Genomic DNA, 22,810 nt, shown 5'->3' on the forward strand with positions numbered 1-22,810 from the left:
GACCCTGGGATCATGACCTGAGCTGAAGGCAGACACTTAACCAACTGAGCCACCCAGGTGCCCTGATATATACAAGTTTTTTTTTGGAATATTTTATTTTTTTATTTGATAGGGACATAGTGAGAGAAGGAACACAGCAGGGGGAGTGGGAGAGGGAGAAGCAGGCTTCCTGCTGAGCAGGGAGCCCAATGACGGGCTCAATCCCAGGACCCTGGGATAATGACCTGAGCCGAAGGCAGACACTTAATGACTGAGCCACCCAGGTGCCCTTGTATACAAGTTTTAAATTCTGATTAAGTCCAGTTTATCTATTTTTTCTTGTGTTGCTTGTGCTTTTGGTGATACCCAAGAAATCATTGCCAAATCCAATATCATGAAGATTTTCCCCAATGTTTTCTTCTAAGAGTTTTATTTATTTACTTATTTTTAAAAGATTTATTTATTTGAGAGAGCATGAAAGTGAGAGAGAGAGAGAACACAAACAGGGGGGTGGAGGGCAGAGGGAGAGGGAGAAGCAGACTCCTGGCTGAGCAGGGAGCCTGGCGTGGGGCTTGATGCCGGGACTCTAGGATCATGACCCGAGCTGGAGACAGAGGCTTAACCGCCTGAACCACCCAGGTGCCCCTCTTCTAAGAATTTTATAGATTTAGTTCTTTACATTTGGGTGTTTGTTCCATTTAAGTTAAATGTTTTTTCACTGCAAAAAGGTGGTTTTATTAAAGCATGGGGACAGGATCCATGGGCAGAAAGGGCTGCTGCCCCATTTAAGTTAATTTTTGTATGTGATGTAATGTAAATGGTAATTTTTTTTTTTAAGATTTTACTTATTTGAGAGAGAGACAGAGCATGAGTGGGAAGAGGGGTGGAATGAGAGAGAGAGGGACAAGCAGACTCCCAGCCGATCGGGCAGCCCCATATGGTGCTCAATCCAAGTACCCCGAGATCATGACCTGAGTTAAACGCTTAACTGACTGAGCCACACAAGGCACTCCAATGGTAATGTGTTTTTCATTTCAAATTCCAGTCGTTCATTACTGGTATATAGGAATATCACTGACTTTTTTTACACTAACCTTGTATCCTGAAACCTTACTTTAATTGCTAATTGGTTCCAGGAGGTTTTTTTTGTAGATTCTTTAGGATTTTCTACACAGAAGATTATGTCCTCTGTGAACAAAGACAGTTTAATTTTTTCCTTCCCAACCTGTTTATCTTTTATTTCCTTTTCTTACCTTATTGTATTAGCTAAGACTTCCAGTATGGTATTGAAAAGCAGTAGTGAGAAGGTACATCTGTACCATTTTCCTAATCTTAACTGGAAAGCTTTGAGTGTCTCACCATTAACCGTGATGTTAGCTATAGGTTTTTTATAGATGTTCTTTATCAGGTTGATGAACTTCCCTTCTATTCCTATTTGCTGAGAGCTTTTAAATCATGAATGGATTTTGAATTTTGCCAAATGCCTTTTTTGCATCTGTTAATATGATCATTTGATTTTGCTTCTTTAACCTGTAGAGGTGATGGATTGCATTGATTGATTTCAAAATGTTGAACCAGCCTTGCAAGACCTGGGATAAATCCCACTTGGATATGGTATATTCTGTTTATGCATTATTAGATTTGATTTGCTAATATTTTGTTGAGGATTTTGCATCTATGTTCATGAGAGATGTTGATTTGTGGTTTTCTTTTTGTGCAATGTCTTTGCCTGGTTTTGGTATTAGACTAATGTTGGTCTCATAGATAAGAAGTGTTCCCTCTGCTTCTATCTTCTGGATGGGATTGTGGAAAATTGGTATAATTTCTTTTTTTCTTTTTTTTTTTTAAAGATTTTATTTATTTGAGAGAGAGAGAATGAGAGAGAAAGAGAGCACACGAAAGGGGGGAGGGTCAGAGGGAGAAGCAGACTCCCTGCTGAGCAGGGAGCCCGATGCGGGATCATGACCTGAGCCGAAGGCAGTTGCTTAACCAACTGAGCCACCCAGGTGCCCGGTATAATTTCTTTTTTAATGTTTGGTAGAATTCACCAGTGAACCTTTTTTTGGCTTGGTGTTTTCTGTTTTGGAAGATTATTAATTATTGATTAAACTTCCTTAATAGATAAAGCCTATTTAGACTATTTCTTTTTGTATGAGTTTTGGCAGATTTTGTTTTTTTAAGGAATTGGTCTATTTATTATTTTGCTTATTTTTTTAAAGTAAGCTCTACTCACAGTGTGGGGCTTAAACTGAGGGCCCTGAGATCAAGAGTCACATGCTCTACCAACTGAGCCTGCCAGATGCCCCAGGAATTGGTCTACTTAACTGAGGTTATCAAATGTATGGGTATAGAGTTGTTCATAATATTCCTTTATTATCTTTTTAAATTTTTTAGGGTGCCTAGATGGCTCAGTCGGTTAAGCCTCTGCCTTCAGCTCAGGTCATGATCCCAGGGTCCTGGGATTGAGCAGTGCATCATGCTCCCTGCTCAGTGGTGAGTCCGCTTCTCCCTCTGCCCCACCCCCCACTCATGCTTGTGCTCTCTCTCTCTCTGTCAAATGAAATCTTTTTTTTTTTTTTAAGATTTTATTTATGTATTAGAGAGCACAAGCTGGTATGGGGGGAAGTGGCAGAGGGAGAGGGAGAGGGAGAGGGAGAAGCAGGCTCCCTGCCGAGCAGGGAATCCCCCCTTGGGTCTGGATCCCAGGACTCCAGGATCATGACCTGAGCTGAAGGCAGAGGCTTAACCAACTGAGCTACCCAGGCACTCCTAAATAAAGTTTTTTTTAAGTAATCTCTGCTTCCTACATGGGGCTCAAACTCATAACCCAAAGATCAAGAGTTGCATGCTCTACTGACTGAGCCAGCCAGCAGGTGCCCCAATATTCCATTATTGTTATTTTAAAAATCTTATTTATTTATTTTAGAGATAGAGTGCACGAGGAAACAGGAGGGGAAAGAGCAGTAGGAGGGGACAATGAAACTCCATACTAAGCACAGAGCCCTATATGGGGCTTGATCCCACCACCCAGAGATCATGATCTGAGCTGAAATCAAGAGTTAGAGGCTTAACTGACTGAGCCAACCACACGCCCTTCCTTTATTATTTTTTAATGTCCATGGAATCTGTAGTGATATTCCCTCTTTTATTTATGATATTAGTAATCTGTGTCCCCTCTTTTTTTTTTTCTTAGTTAGCCTGGCTGGTAGCTTATCGATTTTATTGATCTTTCCAAAGAATCAGCCTTTGGTTTTGTTGATTTTTCTCCATTGAATTCCCGTTTGCAATTTCATTGATTTCTGCTCTATTTTTTTGTTTCTTCTGATTACTTTTGTGTTTTTTGTTTTTGAAAAGATTTTATTTATTTATTTGAGAGAGAGAATGAGATAGAGAGAGCATGAGAGGGGGGAGGGTCAGAAGGAGAAGCAGACTCCCTGCTGAGCAGGGAGCCCGATGCCGGGGTTCCATCCTGGGACTCCAGGATCATGACCTGAGCCGAAGGCAGTCGCTCAACCAACTGAGCCACCCAGGCGCCCTGTGTTTTTTGTTTTTGTTTTGAGTAGTCTCCATGCCCAGTGTGGGGCTTATATTTATGACCCTGAGGTTAAAAGTTGCATGCTCTGAGAGACGATGGACTCTGAAAAACAAACTGAGGGTTCTAGAGGGGAGGGGGGGCAGGAGGATGGGTTAGCCTGGTGAGGGTATTGAGGGCATGTTCTGCATGGAGCACTGGGTATTATACACAAACAATGAATCATGGAGGGGCGCCTGGGTGGCTCAGTCGTTAAGCGTCTGCCTTCAGCTCAGGTCATGATCCCAGGGTCCTGGGATCGAGCCCCGCATCGGGCTCCCTGCTCCGCGGGAAGCCTGCTTCTCCCTCTCCCATTCCCCCCGCTTGTGTTCTCTCTCTCGCTGTGTCTCTCTCTGTCAAATAAATAAATAAAATCTTAAAAAAAATAAAATAAAAAAGACCCCAAAAAACAATGAATCATGGAACACTACATCTAAAACTAATGATGTAATGTATGGGGATTAACATAACAATAAAAAATTAAAAAAAAAAGTTGCATGCTCTACTGACAGCCAGCAAGCCAGTCAGGTGCCCCTCCGCTTTTTAAGTAGACCTTTGATTACTTTGGATTTAATTTGCTCTTTTTTTTCCCTCGTTTCCTAAAGTGCAAGCTTAGATTATTGATTTCTTATATTTCTTCTTTTCTAATATATAAACTTAATGCTCTAAATTTCCCTCTATGCATTCCTTTTGCTACATCCCACAAATTTTGATAAGTTGTATATTCATTTATATTTAGTTCAAAACATTAAAAAATTTCTCTTGAAATTTCTTGTTTAACTTATGATTTATTTATTTATTCTTTTAAATATTTTATTTGTTTGACAGCGAGAGACACAGCGAGAGAGGGAACACAAGCAGGGGGAGCGGGAGAGGGAGAAGCAGGCTTCCCGCCGAGCGGGGAGCCCGATGCGGGGCTCGATCCCAGGATCCTGGGATCATGACCTGAGCCGAAGGCAGACGCTTAACGACTGAGCCACCCAGGCGCCCCTAACTTATGCTTTATTTTAGAATTGTGTTAATATTCAAGTATTTTGGGATTTTTCCAGCTGTCTTTCTGTAACTGAGGTCTCTGAAAGCAGATACTGAGTTTCTGTTCTTTCAAATTTGTTAAGATATGTTTCACGGCCGCGAGCGATCAGCCCGGCCCGGCGCTCCTGCACGCCTGTCCGGCAAGCGTCGCAGTGCGCTTGCGCCCGGGCGGGATTGGCGGCGTCGTGGGGGGCGGGGGGGTGCGTAGTGACCCGGCCTTTCCTTTGGTTTTTCCCTCCCTCGACCCCGCGGAGGCTTTCGGAAGGGCGCTTGCGCGAGGGACTCGGTGCCGAAGTGGCCGAGCTGTCGGGATGGGCCTGATGAGTGGGTGCTTCGAGGACCCAAGATTGTCTAAAGCCACAGGGAAAATGGTGGAAAATTCACCGTGGCCATTGCCAGAAAGAGCGATTTATGGCTTTGTTCTTTTCTTAAGCTCCCGGTTTGGCTTCATCCTGTATCTTGTGTGGGCATTTATTCTTGAATCTTGGCTAAACTCCTTAGGGTTAACCTATTGGCCCCCAAAATACTGGGCAGTTGCATTGCCCGTCTACTTCCTCATTACTATAGTAACTGGTTAGGTACTCTTATTTGGAATAAACATGATGAGTATCTCGCCACTCAACTCCATTCATACAATCACAGATAACTATGCTAAAAATCAACAGCAGAAGAAACACCAAGAGGAGGCCATCCCAGCATTAAGAGATACTCCTATTCGGGAAGTAAACCATATGTTCTTCCTGGCAACTAAATAACTTTATGCCAAAAACTAAATTGTATGTAGACTAACACCCAGCATTTACTATAATTTTTTATGTAATAATTTTTTTTATGTAATAATTTTGACCATAATTATTTTGACTCTCTCTCGTACCCAATAGTGAAATGTAAACAAAGTAGGTTGATTCTTTTAGATTAAGTTCTGTTAATATTATAAAAGTTGTCGAGTATTAGTTATTAATGAACAGAATAAATAAAATACTGCATTACCATATAGCAGACTTGTTAAAAAAATAAGTGTCAGTAAAAACAAGAAGTCCCTCCAAAAAAAAAAAAAGATATGTTTTATGGCCAAGAATGTGGTCTGCCTTGGTGAATGTTCCATATGACTTGAGAAGAATGTGTAACTTGCTGTTGTTGGATGAAGTGTTTTTTTTTAATTGGTGTATTTAGATCAATGATATTTAAGGTGATTATTGATACAATTGGATTATTATCTACCATATTTTGTTACTGTTTTCTGTTTTGTTTTTTTTTTTAAAGATTTTATTTATTTATTTGACAGAGACACAGAGAGGGAACACAAGCAGGGGGATTGGGAGAGGGAGAAGTAGGTTTCCTGCTGAGCAGGGAACCCGATGCGGGGCTCGATCCCAGGACCCTGGGATCATGACCTGAGCTGAAGACAGACGCTCAACGACTGAGCCACCCAGGCGCCCCTTCTTTTTTTTTTTTTTTTTAAGATTTTATTTACTTATTTGACAGAGAGCACAAGTAGGCAGAGTGGTAGGCAGAGGGAGAGGGAGAAGACTCCCCTGTTGAGCAGGGGGCCTGACGTGGGGTTCCATCCCAGAACCCTGGGATCATGACCTGAGCCAAAGGCAGATGCGTAACTCACGGAGCCACCTACACGTCCCTCATCTCTTTCTTTTTAAGCTGCTCATTTTTCTTTTTTTTTTTTTAAGATATTTTTTATTTATTTGTTTGACAGAGAGATAGAGAGCACAAGTAGGCAGAGCAGCAGGCAGAGGGAAAGGGAAAAGCAGGTTCTCTGCTGAGCAGGGAGCCTGATGTGGGGCTCGGTGACCTGAGCTGAAGGCAGCCGCTTAACTGACTGAGCCACCCAGGTGCCCCTTTTCTTTCTTTCTTTCTTCTTTTTTTTTTTTAAAGATTTTATTTATTTATTCATGAGAGACAGAGAGAGAGAAAGAGGCAGAGGGAGAAGCAGGCTCCCAAGGAGCAGGAAGCCCGATGCGGAACTCGATCCCAGGACCCTGGGATCATGACCTGAGCTGAAGGCAGACGCTTAACCGTCTGAGCCACCCAGGCGCCCCTTCTTTCTTTTTTTTAAAAGATTTATTTATTTGAGAAAGAGAGAGCCCATGTGAGTGGGGGGAGGGGCAGAGGGAGAGGGAGAGAGAATCTCAAGCAGATTCCCTGCTGAGTGTGGAGCCCCACATGGGGCTTGATCTCATGACCCTGAGATTGTGACCTGAGCTGAAATAGTCACATGCTCTACCAACTGAGCCAGCCAGGCACCCACTTTTTTCTTTTTCTTTTTTAATTTTAATTTTTTCAAGTAAGCTTTGAGTCCAACGTGGGCCTTGAACTCATGACCCCAAGATCAAGAGTTGAATGCTTTACTGACTGAGCTAGCCAGGTGCCACTTCATATCCTGTGAAGCAGTTTTTGTTTTAAGATTTATTTTAGAGAGCGTGTAAGCAGGGGGGGGGGGGGGTGGGGAGGGGCAGAAGGAGAGGGAGAGAGCGTCCTAAGCAGACTCCATGCTGAGCACAGAGCGCACCTCGGGTTTCGATCTTACAACCCTGAGATCATGACCTGAGCTGAAACCAAGAGTTGGTGGCCTAACTGATTGCGCCCCTGAAACAGTTTTGTGTTTTTTTTTTTAATTTTATTTATTTTATTTGCGAGAGAGAGCACAAGCGGGCTGAGGGGCAGAGGGAGAAGCAGACTCCTTGCTGATCAGAGAGCCCAATGTGGGACTCGATCCCAGGACTCCGGGATCCTGACCCAAGCCGAAGGCAGACGCTTAACCGACTGAGCCACCCAGGCGCCCCTGAAACAGTTTTATATTTAAATTTTTTGGATCCAAATTAAATGTGCCCACAAAGAGCCAGAGATTGTAATCTATTTATATTTATTGTGATTACTTCTATGTTTATATTGAATAAACTTTTTTTTTTTTAAGATTTTATTTATTTGACAGAGACAGCGAGAGAGGGAACACAAGCAGGGGGAGTGGGAGAGGGAGAAGCAGGTTTCCTGCAGAGCAGGGAGCCTGATGCGGGGCTCGATCCCAGGACCCTGGGATCATGACCTGAGCAGAAGGCAGGCGCTTAACGACTGAGCCACCCAGGTGCCCCTATTGAATAAACTCTTAAATGGTAATTTAATGAGTGTAGAATTTAAGACAGTAGTTACTTTCCTCAGGACTTTGAAAATACTCTTCCTTTTTTTCTTATTGAGTTATATTGTTGCTAATAAATTAATCTTAGTCTGGTTGTTACTCTTCTTTATTTTTATTTATTTATTTGTTACTCTTCTTTAGTTAATCAGTCTTTTCTGGTAGTTAGGATTATTATTATTTTTTGTTGTTGTGTACTTTCACTATGCTGGTCTTTGAGTGGATTTATTTACATTTATTCTCAGGATGTGGTATACTTTTTCAGTTTAAGAACTCTTATTTGTCTTCAATTCTAGAAAATTATTGGGCATTATCTTTTAAAATTCTGTTCTTCGGTCTCTCAAGTTGCCATTATATGCATATTGGATTGTCTCATGATGTCGTTCATGTCTCTTAATTTCGCTTTCATATTTTTTATTTCCTTGTCTTTTCTGCTGTTTTTTGGAAGGGGGAGTTGGTGATTTTCCACTTAATTACCCCTTTTCATTTGGGTTCTACTCTGACGTTGAAACATTCACTGAGATTTTTTATTTCAATTGGTGTATTTTCTTTTTTTTTTAAAGATTTTATTTATTTGACAAAGAGACACAGCGAGAGGGGGAACACAAGCAGGGGGAGTGGGAGAAGGAGAAGCAGGCTCCCCGCTGAGCCGGGAGCCCAATGAGGGGCTCGATCCCAGGACCCTGGGATCATGACCTGAGCCAAAGGCAGACGCTTAATGACTGAGCCACCCAGGCGCCCCTCAATTGGTGTATTTTCTTTTCTAGACTTTTGTTTTTCTTAAATGTGCTCCTTTTTTGTTTTCAATATCTTATTGTTTTTCTTTGAACATCTAATTTTATTTAATTTTAATTGAAATTGTTTTTAAAATCACACAGTACAAACTCAAAAGGTATAAAAGATTATTCAGTGGTGCTCCTGGCTGGCTTTAGTCAGTGCAGCATGCAACTCTTGGTCTTGGGGTCGTGAGTTCAAGCCCCACATTGGGTGAAAAATCACTTACCTTGTACTGCCCCCGAGTTTTCCTCCGTGGAGGCAACCGGTATTTACACTTTCTTATATATTCTTCCAGAGGTATTCTGTGCATGGATAAGTGAATATATGTATGTCTGTATGTGTACGTTTGTGTAGGCCAGTGTGTGTGTGTGTGTTTACATATCAATTATCTATTGTTTATTTACTTACCTACCCCAAGATAGAAGACCACTAGAGTGTACGTTCTTTGAGGGCAGGGATTTTGTTTTTAGTAGGTTCAACACCCAGTGTGAGGCTTGAACTCAGAACCCTGAGATCAAGAGTCACATGCTCTGCTGACTGAGCCAGCCAGGTGTCCTGAGGACAGGGTTTTTCATCTCTTTTTATCTCTATGCACTGCTATATCCTTAGTGCCTAGAATTGGAACATACTACCCATTTTTCTACAAAATTATCCTCCTTGGATCTTACTGATTTGTTGGACTCCTTTATTATTATTTTTTATTTTTTTAAAAGATTATTTATTTATTTGAGAGAGAGAGTGTGTGCGAGCAAGGGGAGGGGCAGAAGGAGAGGTAGAAGCAGGCTCCTTGCTGGGCAGGGAGACCCCATGTGGGACTCGATCCCAGGACCCTGGGATCATGACCTGAGCTGAAGGCAGACGCTTAACTGACTCAGCCACCCAGGTACTCTGTAGGACTCCTTTATATCAGTGCTGTGAATTATATTTTCCAAGCTTACAGTGTTTTTTAAATTAGCTTATTTAATTTTTACAATGTAGAAATAGTCATTTTGTTTTTAACTGTCTTAATCTTTTCATTTTTATCTTTTAGTATTCAGAAATTCTCTGTACTTCTATGTTGTGAATAAAGTTATTCTTTTCTAATCACTTTTATGATTTTACTACCTATATTTAAATATTTGATCCATTTGGAATTCATCATTCAGCTTTACCAGCAACATTTATTATATATTTAATATTTTTCTCATTAATTGGAAATGTCCTCTTTATACTGAATTTTCCCAAGTATTTTGGTCTGTTTCTAAGCTTTAATCTGTTACCTTGATTTGTCTATTCATGTACCAGTACACACTGTTACAATAATTTAGTTATTGCAGCTTTATTTTAGTATCTAGTTAGTTTAGTTCTTCATCATTTCTCTTTCTTTTAAGAATTGTTGTGGTGTTTCTTATCTTTTATGTGAGTTTTAGAATCAGTTTGCCTGTTTCCAAAAGCATACTATTGGCATTTTTATTGAGATTAGAGTGAATTTATAGATTTAGGGAGTTAATATCTTCATGGTATTGAATCTTTTTATATAAGTACACGGCATACCTTTATGATCTGTTTAAGTATTTTGTGTTCCTTGGTAGACATTAAAATTTTTAAAAAATATATGTATCTTGCGGGCGCCTGGGTGGCTCAGTTGGTTAAGCGACTGCCTTCGGCTCAGGTCATGATCCTGGCGTCCTGGGATCGAGTCCCACATCGGGCTCCCCGCTCAGTGGGGAGTCTGCTTCTCCCTCTGAGACCCTCCCCTCTCATGCTCTCTCTCACTCTCTCTCTCTCAAATAAATAAATAAAATCTTTAAAATATATATATATATATGTATCTTGCACATTTCCTGCGATGTTTATTCTTAGTTTTTTCTCTTTTCTCCTTCCATTGTATCTTCTGTTCGTTGTTTGCATATGAGGACTACTAAGTTTTGCATATTGATTTTTTTGGTAACAATTTTATTTATTAGAGAGAGAGAGAGTGCATGCACGAGAGAGAGAGTGAGAGAGAAAGCAGGGGCAGGGGGAGAGGGAGAAGCAGGCTCCCCCCTGAGCAGGGAGCCTGACGTGGGGCTCGATCCCAGGACTCTGGGATCATGACCCAAGCCAAAGGCAGATGCTTAACTGACTGAGCCACACAGACACCCCTTGCATATTGATTTTTGATGCAGCTAACATACTGAATTTTTTTAATGTTTGTGTTAGATTTTCAGGTGATTTATTTTGGTTTTCCAGGCATATAATCTTATCAGCTGTGAATGATGGTACATTTTATTCATTTTTTATTTTTATACCTCATCTTTTTCTCAACCAACTGCAATGACTAATACTTACTAAAATATTAAGTAATAGTGGTATTTGTCATCATTGTCTTGTTCCTGACTTTAATGGGAATGCTTGTAATGTTTCCTGATTAATATGATTTGGAGGCTTAAATAAATATCTTCTTTCTAATGGATCTTTAAAATCTTAACAAAAAGGGGTGCCTGGGTGGCTCAGTTCGTTAAGCAACTGCCTTCAGCTCAGGTCATGATCCCAGAGTCCCAGGATCGAGTCCCACATTGGGCTCCCAGCTCAGCGGGGAGTCTGCTTCTCCCTCTGACCCTCTCCCCTCTCATGCTCTCTCTCACACTCTCTCAAATAAAATCTTAAAAAAAAAAAACAAACTTAAAAAGTTTTTTCTTTTTTTTTTTTTAAGATATTGTTTATTTATTTGAGAGAGAGAGAGAGAGAAGGAGAGCACAGAAGGAGAAGCAGACTCCCCGCTGAGCAGAGAGCCCAATATGGGGCTCCATTCCAGGAACCTGAGATCATGACCTGAACTGAAGGCAGACACTTAACCAACTGAGCTACCCAGGCGCCCCCAAATTTTCTATTTTCTTAAGAGTTATTTTATGAAGAATGGATGTTGAATTTTACCAAATGTCTTTTCAGAATCTATGATATGATGGTTAATTTTATGTGTCAACTTGATGGGCCACCAAGTATCCAGATATTTGGTCAAACATTATTCTAGATATGTCTGTGAGGGTGTTTTTGGGTGAGATTAACATTTGAATTAGTAGACGTGAGTAAAGCAGATTGCCCTCCCTAATGTGGGTGGCCCTCATCCAAGCATTTAAAGGTCTGAATAGAATAAAAAATTTGGCCCTCCTATGATTAAGAGGGAACTCCTTCTTGCCTGACTGAGTTGCGACATGGTTCTTTTTCTGCTTTTGGACTGGAACCAAAATTTTCTTGAGCCTTGAGGCTGCCAGCTTTTGGACTGGAACTTACACCATTAGCTGTCCTGGATCTCAGGCCTTCGGACTTGGACTGGAACTACACCATTGTATCTCCTGGGTCTCCAACTTGCTGACCGCAGATCTTGGGACTTCTCAGCCTCCATTATCATGTGAGCCAATTCCTTATATAAATCTCTTTCTTTATATATCCTATTGGTTCTCTTTCTCTGGAGAACTCTAATACATATGGTAATAAAAGTATTTTTTTCTTTTGATCTCTTAGTAAAGTGAGTTATATTAGTAGGTGTTTTAGTATATGTGTTGCCGAAGCGAGCACTATTAGTAGGTGTTTTATTTTATTTATTTTATTTTTTTAAATTTTTTTTAAAGATTTTATTTATTTATTTGACAGAGACAGAGATAGCAAGAGCAGGAACACAAGCAGTGGGAGGGGGAGAGGGAGAAGCAGGCTTCCCCCTGAGGAGGGAGCCCGATGTGGGACTCGATCCCAGGACCCTGGGATCATGACCTGAGCCGAAGGCAGACACTTAACGACTGAGCCACCCAGGCGCCCAGTAGGTGTTTTAATAGTGAGCTATCCTTGGTGTGCCTGGGTGGCTCAGTCGTTAAGTGTCTGCCTTTGGCTCAGGTCATGATCCCAGGGTCCTGGGATTGAGCCCCGCATCGGGCTCCCTGCTCCGTGAGAAGCCTGCTTCTCCCTCACTCGCTCCCCCTGCTTAGTGTTCCCTCTCTCACTGTGCCTCTCTGTCAAATAAATGAATAAAATCTTAAAAAAAAAATAGTGAGCTATCCTTGCATTCCTGATATATTATTCTTTCACATGCTGCCAACTTTTTTTTGAAGATTTTATTTGTTTATTTGAGACAGAGAGAATGAGAGACAGAGAGCATGAGAGGGAGGAGGGTCAGAGGGAGAAGCAGACTCCCTGCCAAGCAGGGAGCCCGATGTGGGACTCGATCCCGGGACTCCAGGATCATGACCTGAGCCGAAGGCAGTCGCTTAACCAACTGAGCCACCCAGGTGCCCCAACTGCCAACTTTTTTTTTGCTGGGGTATTTTTGCCTTGATATTTGTGAGAATGGACTGTGGTTTTCTATTTCATGCTTTTGTTAGGTTTTGATAGCAATGTTATTCTTTCCTCAAAAAAATTATTTGGAAGTTTTTTTTTCCCCTTGTGCTTTGGAACAGTTGAAATGGTATTGGAATTATTCCTTAAATATTTGATAGAATTCCCCTGTGAAGTGCTTGGTCAGTTACTTGATACTTTTCCTTTTCTTCTGAGGTAATTGGTCTATTTAGAATTTTGTTTCTTCTGTTTCAATTCTGGTAAATTATATTTTACTAGAAACTTATTACTTCTTATAGATTTTTAAATATACTGTCATAGAGATGAGTAAATTTTTACCATTTAATGTTTTTTGTTTGTTTAAGTCCCTTTCAGATTAGTTGCAATTCTTATAATGTGGACTCTACAGTATTTGGTCTGCTGGTTCTTTTTCATGGATTTTCATTTCTCCTGTGATTTTTTTCTTCTTCTTTGTTAAGATTTTATTTATTTATTTATTTGACAGAGAGAGAGAGCGAGAGTAGGAACACAAGCAGGGGGAGTGGGAGAGGGAGAAGCAGACCTCCTGCGGAACAGGGAGCCTGATGCGGGGCTCGATCCTAGGACCCTGGGACCATGACCTGAGCCGAAGGCAGATGCTCAACGACTGAGCCACCCAGGCGCCCCCTGTGATTTATTATTCTTTATTGAAAGTCTGTTTTCAGTGGGAGATGATTTTTCTTGGAGTTCTTGTGTTCTAGGCTATGAATGTGCTTAATACAGTGGTCTCACATTTGCCTCTCCTGGAGCCCTATAGGTTCTAGATCTGTTGAACCTAAAGGCTTTATTTTAATTTCTTACACGTTTTCTGTATAGTGTGTATAGTACAAATCTCAAACCTGAACTTGATCTTCATAGTTGGCTTTTATTCCTCATTTAAGACAATAAGATCTAGCATTATCCCACTACAAATGCCTACTATGAAATGGGAGAAAGCTAATTTTATTTTGTGGTATTTTAGAAAGTAATTAGTTAATTTTATGATGAGAACATTATCATTGGGAAAGAGAGAAACAGGTCTGTTTACTTATTCCCACATGTAATAGTCTGATACAGGTTTTAATAAACTATAGCCTGCCACTTTTTTTTTAAATGAAGTTTTATTGTAATACATCCACACCCATTTGTCAATGTATGTTTTATGGTTGCCTTTGTGCTACAATGACAGAGTTGAATAGTTATAACAGAGACCATATGGCCCTTAAAGCCTAAGATATTTACTATCTGACCCTTTATAGAAAAAGTTTGCCAACCACTGATCTGATAACTATAGTGTAGCTAGGATATGGTTAGTTTTTATCTTTGATTACAAAGTACAGATGACTACAGAGTTTTAAAGGTCGGGTTAAATAAAAAGTGTATCACTAGCAATAAAAGGAAATATTTGACTTCTGGTGTGGGAGATACACATTATACAGGTAACTTAAGGACTTTAAGTTGCCTTAGATAGCAAAAGAAAGACTGATGGATGGATGACTTCACATTGAGGAATGTGGATTTATGTGCCTTGCTTGTATTCCTTTAAAATAATTCAGTTTTAGAATTTAGGACCTTCTGGTCATTCATCCTTAAAAATAGATCTTAGTTACGTTACCTGTTCAATTGATACTGTTATTCATTTAGTTCTGAAGCCTGGCTTTAGATAAGTAACAAAGACTATTGGGTTATATTTTATGAAGGATGAAAAAACCATGACTAGCAAAGTCCTCATGATCTTTATTGTATACTGTGTGGGTCAGTAGCCCCATGAATTACAATTAGAATAGTTTGTTATTTTCTTTATTAAGAATTATTTTTAAAAATTATCTTGTCTTAAGCAATCTTATTTAGTTGTATAGCTATAAAAATATCTGTTTGAGCAGTTGGTTTGGAAGGAACTTGGGCTCCTTTAGATTGTGACTGTCAGAGGTATAGCACATTTCTTAAATTAACCAACCTGATTATTTCATTGGTTAAATTTGGGCTGTCTTTATGAATTGTAAATCTCTTAGGACCTCAAAAAAATGTTAAACTGTTATTGGGTAACATGTATTTTAGGTTGTAAATAATGTGTCATTGTTCTACAGATAACCATGATAGAATTAGAAGGTTTTGAACATAAAGCTCCCTTTCAATATCTAATATAATTACTGATTATGAGGAGAGAAAAGAGAGAGAGAGAGAAGCTGCTACTTTCTGTATTCTGGGAAAGGTATGTGTAGAAGAAAATCTAAATTCATTAGAAGTGAAGCTTAGTTTTGTTTTTTTTTCTTTTTCGTACTATATGTTTGAGAATATATATAAATACTTTAAAAATGCACATAAAAGATTTGTTTTATAATAATTCCAGAAATGGATTTATTCAAACCCCCAAAAACAAAGAAGTCTTCTCTTTTAGGTGTATCAGCTTCTGTATTTCACAAAAATATGTTTGTTTTTAAGGCTAATGATGATTTAGCTAATTTGCTGTTAGGAAATAATTAAGGCAGATGGACTAAGGCAGTGGTTCTCAACTGGGGGCAGTTTTACCCCTAAAGTGATATTTGACAGTGTTATTTTTGGTTGTCACAATTAGGCAGCGGGTGTTACTGGTATCTAGTGGGTAGTGCCCAGGGATGTCACAAAATATTCTGTAATGCACAGGACAGTACTCTACAACAAAGAATTATCTGGTTTTAAATGTCAGGAGTGCTGAGGTTATAAATCCCTGGCCTAAAAGTATTAGAGAAGATGAAAACATTTTATAACCTCTGTTACTGAATTCAGTGAAAATATACTTTTAGAAACAAAATAAATAGGTTGGATTTGCATTTATAATCATCTGTGAGCTTCAAATATTTACCTTTGATTATTAAGCTTTACTTTTTCACTTTAAAAAAAATCCATGAAATAGAGATTAGGGTAATTCCATTGTTTTTAGGAAAGTGACTTAGAATATTTTGGATGTTACTGAACTCTATTTAGGGAAGGACTGAAGCATGTGTAAGTGGAGGTGACATTAGTGTTTGTGTGTACATTTGTAAAGTAAGTGAGAAAAATGTAAAACCAAATGGCACGGTGGTCCCAGTCTCTCGTCCTCTGGTAAGTGGAAAATATGTCCAGCTCCATTGTAGCAGTGATTGACAACCTATTTAATGTTTCCAATTAAGAAGTGCTTCTGTTGAGATACAGTAGAAGGTTCTTATTTTCTTTTTATACTGTTCTTGTTTCGTTTGGGAGTGTGATTGGAAGGAGACTTTTTTTTTTTTTAAGATTTTATTTATCTATTTGAGAGAGAGAGAAGGGGCAGGGGAGGTGCAGAGGGAGAAGCAGACTCCCTCTGAGCAGGGAGCCTGGCGTGGGGCTGGATCCCAGGATCCCGGGATCATGACCTGAACCGAAGGCAGCCTCTTAACGGACTGAGCTACCCAGGTGCCCCAGAAGGAGACTTTCTAGGAAGATTATTGTTCCAGTGTCTTGAGATAACTCACCTTTTATTACCCCATGACATAACTCTGTATTTTAGCATGTATTGTGAAAACTGTAAAACCTGGAATCCCATTCCAGGACAAAGTATTAATGTCACTTTTTTTCTTTTTAACAATAGCTTTACTGAGAAATAATTCACATACTGTAAAATTCTCCTTTTAAAAATATACCATTCAGGGATGCCTGGGTGGCTTATTTGTTGGGCATCTGCCTTTGGCTTGGGTAATGATCCCAGGGTCCTGGGATGGAGCCCTGCGTCGGGCTTCCTGCCCCGGGGGGGAGCCTGCTTCTCCCTCTCCCACTCCCCCTGCTTGTGTTCCCTCTCTGGCTGTCTCTCTCTCTGTCAAATAAATAAATAAAATTTTAGGGGCGCCTGGGTGGCTCATTTGTTGGGCATCTGCCTTTGGCTTGGGTAATGATCCCAGGGTCCTGGGATGGAGCCCTGCGTTGGGCTCCCTGCTCAGGGGGGAGCCTGCTTCTCCCTCTCACACTCCCCCTCTTGTGTTCCCTCTCTCTCCCTGTGTTTCTCTCTGTCAAATAAATAAATAAAATCTTAAAAAAAATAAATAAAATCTTTAAAAAATTTATACAATTCAGTGTTTTTTAGTATATTTACAAGGTTGTGCAGTCATCACCACTAATTTAAAAAATTTTTTATCATCCTAAAAAGAAAACCTGTACTCATTATTAGTCACTCCCCATTTCTCCCATCCCCCAGTTCCTGGCAACCACTATTGTATTTTCTGTCTCTATGGATTTGCCTATTCTGGATATTTCATATAAATAGAATCATACAATATGTAGCCTTTATGACTGATTTCTTTTACTTAGCGTAATCTTTTCAACATGTTATAGTGTGTATCAGCACTTTATTCCTTTTTATGGCCCAGTAATATTCCACAATATGGATAATACCACATTTGTCTTGTATCCTGTAACCTTGCTGAACTCTCTTATTATTTCTTTTTTTTTAAAGATTTAATTTATTTATTTGACAGAGAGAGACACAGCGAGAGAGGGAACACAAGCAGGGGGAGTGGGAGAGAGAGAAGCAGGCTTCCCGCAGAGCAGGGAGCCCAATGCGGGGCTCGATCCCAGGACCCTGGGATCATGACCTGAGCCGAAGGCAGATGCTTAACAACTGAGCCACCCAGGCGCCCTCTCTTATTATTTCTTTTTAAAGATTTATTTATTTGTCAGAGAGAGAGAGGGATAGAGGGAGAGAGAGAGAGAGTTCGAACAGGGGGAGCGGCAGGCAGAGGGAGAAGCAGGCTCCCCGCTGAGCAAGGAGCTGGATGTGGGACTCGATCCCAGAACCTTGGGATCATGACCTGAGCCAAAGGCAGACACTTAACTGACTGAGCCACCCAGGCATCCCTCTCTTATTTTTTTTTTTTAAGATTTTATTTATGAGAGAGAGAGAACGTGTGCACAGAGGAAGAGGGAGAGCAGACCCCACTAAGCAGGGAGCCCCACGCCAGGCTCCCTGCTCAGAGGGAGTCTGCTTCTCCCTCTGCACCTCCCCTGCCCCTTCTCTCTCTCAAATAGATAAATAAGATCTTTGTTTTTTTTTTTTAAGATTTTATTTATTTGACAGAGAGAGAGACAGCCAGAGAGAGAACACAAGCAGGGAGAGCAGGAGAGGGAGAAGCAGGCTTCCTGCAGAGCAGGAAGCCGGACGCGGGGCTTGATCCCAGGAGCACGGGATCATGACCTGAGCCAAAGGCAGACACTTAACCATCTGAGCTACCCAGGCACCCCTGATAAATAAGATCTTAAAAAAAAAGAAGTCTCCTTCCAAACATACTCCCAAACAAAACAAGGACAGTATAAAAAGAAAATAAGAATCTTCTACTGTATCTCAACAGAAGCACTTTTTTTTTTTTTAAGATTTTATTTATTTATTTGACAGAGACAGAGATAGCAAGAGCAGGAACACAAGCAGGGGGAGTAGGAGGGGAGAAGCAGGCTTCCTGCTGAGCAGGGAGCCTGATGCGGGGCTCGATCCCAGAACCCTGGGATCATGACCTGAGCTGAAGGCAGACGCTTAATGACTGAGCCACCCAGGCACCCCTCAACAGAAGCACTTCTTAATTGGAAACATTAAGCAGGTTGTTAATCACTGGTACAATGGAGCTGGACATATTTTCCACTTAGCAGAGGATGAGAGACTGGGACCACCGTGCCATTTGGTTTTACATTTTTTGATCTCAGGACCCTGGTATCTCTTTGTCAAAAAATAAAGGACCCTGGGATCATGACCTGAGCTGAATGCAGATGCTTAACCAACTGAGCCACCCAGGTGCCCCTATTTTTTAGAATTTTAGAATTTTCTGTATATAACATCATGTCACCTACTCAACATAAATCTTGAGTATATAAGATTTACCCATACCTGGGCCCTTGCAGTCTGAGTTACATACCCATTGTCTTCACAGAAACCTCTGTTACGTTTATCATGTTCTGTTGAAATTATCTGTTTCAAGTGTCTGGCATCCTATGTAACTTTAAGCTCCATGAGGACAGGGACCATGTCTTACTTATTTTTGTTTCTCTAGGATATAACACTGTGCCCGCATAGAGTAGGCATCCATCCATCCATTTACTATATTGTAGTTCTTTTATATGCTAGGCAGTGTCCTAAGTGCTGAGATACAGTAATGATTAAGACTTGTTATTCTTGCCCTTGTGGAGTTTATAATCTAATGGTAAATATTTATGTTAAGTAATTACAAGGGTAATTGCAACACAAAGGGGAGCATAGCATATTAGTTACCTATTACTGCATCGCAATATTACCATGAATGCAGTAGTTTAAAGAACACATATTTATTATATCTCTTCCTGTGGTTCAGGAGTCCAGGCATGACTTAGCTTAGTCTGCTGCTTCATGGTCTTACAAAGCTGCAATCCAGGTGTCAGCTCGGGCGGGGTGCCTGGCTGGCTCTTGATCTAAGGGTTGTGAGTTCAAGTCCCATATTGGATGTAGAGATTACTTAAATAAATAAAAGGAAACTTAAAAAAATATAAAGGTGTCATCTGGGGCTGGCATCTTATCTGAGGTTCAAGTGGGGAAGGATCTGCTATGTGACTGATGGCAGCATTCAAATCCTTGCAGGCTCTTGAACTGAGGGCTTCAGCTTGATATGCTTCATATGGCAGCTTGATTCTTCGAAGCTAGCAAGTGAGTCTCCTAGTGAGATGAGTTACAGTCTTTTTTTTTTTTTTTGAGAGAGAGCATGCATGCCTGTGGGGGGGGAGGGGCAAAGGGAGAGAGAGAGAATTTTTAGAAAGATTTTTATTTATTTTAGGTGGGGACGGGCAAAGGGGGAGGTAGAGAGACCCTCTAGCAGACTCCATGCTGAGCGCCAAGTGGACATGAGACTCGAGCTCATAACCCAGACACCATGACCTGAGCTGAAATCAAGAGTCCAACACTTAACCGACCTAGCCACCCAGATGTCCCTATGTGATTTCATTTTCGATGATTTCGTTTTCATTTTCATTTCAATTTCATTTCAGATGCCTTCTTTTCTTATCATTATCATTATTTTTCATAGCATGATTGTCTGTTCCCTCCTTTGTGTCTCCTGTATACCCTGTACATACTTTTATCAGAGCAGCGATACATTTTATGGCATTTTTTTTTTTACATGTTTGCCTTTCTCTGTTAGACCAAACCTCCCTGTGTTTTTCATCTTTGTGTCTTTAATACTTAGCACAGACTCGCCAGGTAGAGGGTACTCACTAAATATTTGTTACATGAGGAAAAAAACTCATATATTTGTTATAAGAAACTATAGAATTTGCTAATCAATATGTTGTACACCTGAAACTTATGTAACATTGTATGTCAGTTATATTTCAGTATAAAAAAAAAGAGAATGCATTGAGAGGCAACTTATTTATTTATTTATTTATTTGAGAGAGAGCGAGAGAGAGATCATGAGTAGGGGGGAGGAGTAGAGGGAGAGGCAGACTCCCTGCTGAGCAGGGAGCCCGATGCGGGACTTGATCCCAGGACCCTGGGATCATGACCTGAGCCAAAGGCAGACGCTTAACGACTGAGCCACCCAGGCGCCCAACATTGAGAGGCAACTTAAGAGAGAGAGAGACTCTGGAGCTAAACTGCCTCTATATGAATTTTGGCTCTACCACTTATAAGCTTTCTGACCTTGGGCAAGTTACTTGACGACTTTTTTTTTTTTAAGATTTTATTTATTTATTTGACAGAGAGAGACACAGCAAGAGAGGGAACACAAGCAGGGGGAGTGGGAGAGGGAGAAGCAGGCTTCCTGCTGAGCAGGGAGCCCGATGTGGGGCTCGATCCCAGGACCCTGGGATCATGACCTGAGCCGAAGGCAGATGCTTAACGACTGAGCCAGCCAGGCACCCCAGGGCTAGTTATTATTATTTCTGTTACATATGCAGTTAAGATTTTGAGTTCTTTGTGCTAAGTACTGTGTTAAGAACTTGTATACATTATTTTTTTAAATTACCACAACAATCTTACAAGTGGTATACTTCCATTCTATAAATGAGGAAATTGCTTCTGCCATGGGAGCCATTAAGAAGCAGCAGCTATGGCTCAGCGATCCTATGAACTTGGGCCTCAGCAAGGGCCGCAGGGTGACTAAGAACATGAGCAAGCCGAGGCACAGCTGCCATTGCGGGCATCTCCCCAAGCACACCAGGTTTGTGTGGGACATGATCTGAGAGGTGTGTGGCTTCACCCCATACAAGCATCGTGCATGGAGTTTCTCAAGGTCTGCAAGGACAAGCATGCCCTCAAGTTCATCAAGAAAAGGGTGGGGACACACATCAGTGCCAAGAGGAAGAGAGGGGAGCTGAGCAACCTCCTGGGAGCCATATGGAAAGTGGCAGCCAAGAAAGATTGAACCCCTCCCCTAGAGGGTTAATAGAGCTTTTTGGAACTTGAAAAAGAAAGGAAGGAAGGAAGAAGAAAGAAGAAAGAAAGAAAGAAAGAAGAAGGGAGGGAGGGAGAGAGGAAAGGAGAAAGAAAAGAAAGAAAGAAAGAAAGAAAGGAAGGAAGGAAGGAAGGAAGGAAGGAAGAAAGGGGAGGGGAGGGGAGGGGAAGGGAAGGGAAGGAAAAAGAAAGAAATTGAGGTCCAAAAATACTTAGTGTTTTGTCAGTAGGTAAATGATACAGCTAGGATTTGAATTTCTAGCTGTCTAATTGATGAATAGAATATTATACCTACTTTTGATCCAGTATATAAAAAAATTTTAAAGATTATTATTTTTTAAGATTTTATTCTTTATTTGGGGGGGAGAGGGGGGAGGGGCAGAGGAGAGGGAGAGAATCTCAAGCAGACTCCATTGAGCGCAGAGCCCACAGAGGACTCAGATCCCACCATCCTGAGATCATGACCCCAGCCAAAACCAAGAGTGGGACACTGAACTGACTGAGCCACCCCAGCGCCTGAAAGATTATTTTTATTATTTTTACATATTTATACTAATTTATACTGTATTTCTAGAATATGATTATGTATGTGTATATGTACACACACACACACTGTCTTATAGAGTTCAACCTGATTCAGTTTGTGTGGTAAGTATACAACTAGCTATAAAAGAGGCTTAAGTTCCTACTTTCCCCCCTGGTATATATTTCCTAAATTGACAACACTGTGCAAGTGCTAAGCTATAAGAAACAGTAAACTTATAAACTAAAAGAGCCAGCTATCTGCATCTGCTTGGGTACTGAAAAATTGATTTATTCACATTCATGGTTACACATTTATTATTTAGTGCACATGGAGTTGTCAAGCAAACTCTGTATCTGTAGCAGTATTAACAGATGTGTTATAAAGAAAGTAAGGGGGGCACCTGGGTGGTTCAGTCGTTAAGCGTCTGCCTTCGGCTCAGGTCGTGATCCCAGGGTCCTGGGATCGAGCCCCACATCGGGCTCCCTGCTCCACGGGGAAGCCTGCTTCTCCCCTCCTTCTCCCCCTGCTTGTGTTCCCTCTCTCGCTATGTCTCTCTCTGTCAAATAAATAAATAAAATCTTAAAAAAAAAAAAAGAAAGTAAGGGGTAACTGTAGGAAACAAACTGAGGGTTGCTGGAGGGGAGGTGGGTGGAGGGATGGGGTAACTGGCTAATGGCTATTAAGGAGGGCTCTTGATGTAAAGAGCACTGGGTGTTACGTGCAACTGATGAATCTTAAACTCTACCTCTGAAACTAATAATACACTATATGTTAGTTAATTGATTTTTTAAAAAGATTTTATCTATTTATTAGAAGAGAGAGTGCGCACGAACGGAGGGAGGGGCAGAGGGAAAGGGAGAAGCAGATGCCCCACTGAGCAGGGAGCCTGATGGGGGGGCTTGATCCCAGGACCCCAGGATCATGAGCTGAGCCAAAGGCAGATGCTTAACTGACTGAGCCACCAGGTGCCCCTAGTTAATTGATTTTAAATAATAAAAAAAGTAAAGGGAACATTTTAGTATGTGAATGTTATTTTGTTGTAATATGTTTTATTTTTGTGCTTGGGAAGATAAAGATTTC

The 22,810-nt window shown here is 40.8% G+C and overlaps 1 protein-coding gene and 2 pseudogenes across 3 annotated transcripts in view; all 3 read left to right on the forward strand.

Moving 5' to 3' along the window:
- TESK2 (testis associated actin remodelling kinase 2) overlaps positions 1–22,810 on the forward strand; it is a 149,004-nt gene that overhangs the window by 32,456 nt on the left and 93,738 nt on the right. The gene's annotated exons all lie outside the window — the stretch shown is intronic.
- Positions 4,493–5,355, forward strand: LOC118019488 (annotated as a pseudogene).
- On the forward strand, positions 20,716–21,175 carry LOC118019489 (annotated as a pseudogene).

The sequence above is a fragment of the Mirounga leonina genome, unplaced genomic scaffold (genome assembly GCF_011800145.1).
Source record: "Mirounga leonina isolate KUSES-001 unplaced genomic scaffold, KU_Mleo_1.0 Mir_173, whole genome shotgun sequence".
Lineage (NCBI taxonomy): Eukaryota > Metazoa > Chordata > Mammalia > Carnivora > Phocidae > Mirounga > Mirounga leonina.